Here is a 2,471-nt window from a genome sequence, read left to right as displayed (position 1 = left end):
AATTTACAAAATATCCGTCACTGTCGAGTTCCCGGAACTAGAAATTTTTTTTATATAAACCATTAAACCATTTTTTTCTTCATCAATTTTCTTATTAGAAATAGCAAATAGAAAAATAGAAATAGAAAAAACTTATTAGAAATTCTCGATTTTCGAGAAATCGAGAATTTAAATTTTGATATCACAAAAAATAATGAAAAATCAAACGTAATTTTTTTAATTTATTAAAACAACAATGAATATAAAAAAAAATAAAATGTTTCCATATACGAGACAAGCTATAAAAAAAAGTTGCTTACCCAAAAAAGAAATTGAAATTTGTTGAATTATTTTTTTATGGAATGCTTTTTGTTTGTTTTATTCGTAAAAAACAACAGTAAGGGCCGATTCCACCAACTGTGGTTAAATCCATGGTTAACTAATCATGACTATTTTTTAATCGGCGTTTTAATCGTGATTAACTTTTCACGCGTTCCTTATGTAATGGTGGTTTTGATTGGCTGATTTCAAACTTGTATTTGCGCGAAAAATATACTTTGATTGCACACGAACGATGCGACGTGTTTTCGAATTTGTTCCTTTCTAACCTCAAAATTGACATTTGTAGAGTAGAAAAGAAAAAAGGGGGCAAATTTTACAAACCCAGAGAATCAGATGCTTACCGTAATAGTTCAAAAATATATAAATATTGCGGAAAATAAAAGGACAGATGCTGTTACCACCAAACAAAAAGCTCAAACTTGGCATTATACTATTATACTATTTTCGACTGGTAGGGGAAGCAATTCTCTAAAAGAAGATCCGCTTGCAATGCAAGTTAAAGAAATAATTGACAACACAGTTGAGCCAATGGAGAATGCTTACGACATCGTTGAATGTTGATTATCTTAAAAGTCCCTGAGCTCAATTTTGATCTAATTTTTATAACTTTATGTTAGAAAGAACAGAGGCCAAAGGCAGGTGGTCTCTAATTTTGATTTTTAATTATGCCTGTTGGGACTTCAAATTTCCGTAGGAAAATGTATAGGAAAAAGTTACTTTGTGGTATTTTTCGAATAATTGTTCAGGTTTAGGAAGAATTTGACTATATTGACCGATACAGTATTATATAATATTATTGTGGTCCAAAATTTAAATTTCCGGAGAAAGAGAATCCGTAATTTTTTTCTTCGAAATTCGAATATTAACACTTGTGACCGGGCACTTTAAAATTCCATTAAATTAATATAGGGAAGTTTTGAATTTTCGAGAATTTGAACTTATGTTACAGGATTTCATCGAAACGTGCCGAAATTTTTAGAGATTGAATAGGAGTATCTACGAAATAAAACCATACTAATAAAATTAATTTCCAAGCCATCCTCACCCTGAACGCAGCGCCCCATTTATGACCGAAAAAATCAAAAAAACTACATTTGTACTTTTTATTGTTACTTTTTAGAAATTTCCGTCATTTTTTTCATACAAATAATTACTAATGGACAATTCGATTATTTCCCATGATTTTTTAAGCAAATGTAAATAATTAAAAAATTATTTATTCCCGAAAAGTGTAGATAATAATTGTATTTGCTGATTAAAATGTAATTGTTAGTCATTGTTTGAAGTAGTATTTTTTTCTAGAAACATTATGTAATTATTTAAAGAAATATTTATTGTCACTTTTCAAAATTTCTAAAAATTGAGCCGGAGATCTCAAATTTATTTTCAAATTAGTATCCTATGCGACGATTTGCTGAATAAATACATAATTTCGATACATTTCTTTTAATGTGTAATAAATTGGGGAAGATGGGGGGAGACGGTGCATAAAATCTTTGACGATAATTAAATTTTAAACTGTAAACATCTGCAGAAACAAATATTAGTTAAAATTTTCTTCAATTCATAATTTACGAGTTGCAAATATGCTTTTGTGAATGGAGCGAACTCATTTTTCATAAATTAAGTATTAAGCATTGTAGGTTAGGTGGGGTGCTATGGAACAATGAAAATATCATTTTTAATTTGTAAATAATTTTGAAAAAAAGTAACATATCAAAATGTATTCCATCGAACACCAAATGGAAGAGATATAATGTTAAAATACGTATTTTAAGCAGAACAGAACCTCAATAATTATAACAGAGAAAGGATGATGTACATTAAATCGAATTTAAAATAATTAAAAATTAATCTGAAAATAAAATTTAAAGAAAGAAATACATATTACTTGAAACCTACGTAGATAAAAGGATAAGAAAACTAAATTTAAACAAAAAATTTGTTTGTTTGGTAGTTGTTTTTATTTTTTACCTACAGCTGAATAGGAACTTGTGAAAACATTAATTTTATACGAAAAAGTCAATAACATAATAAACTACTATCGCAGGTTTACGAGGGTGGATTGATAAGTTTCCGGCCTGACCAAGAGATGGCGCCACTAGGCCTACCTTGAGGTGGCGTTCTATAGTACCATCCTTAGATAGCTT

Source organism: Belonocnema kinseyi, chromosome 8 (genome assembly GCF_010883055.1).
Source record: "Belonocnema kinseyi isolate 2016_QV_RU_SX_M_011 chromosome 8, B_treatae_v1, whole genome shotgun sequence".
Classification (NCBI taxonomy): Eukaryota; Metazoa; Arthropoda; class Insecta; order Hymenoptera; family Cynipidae; genus Belonocnema; species Belonocnema kinseyi.
The sequence above is the reverse complement of the archived record's forward strand: the minus strand, read 5'-3'. Positions refer to the sequence as shown.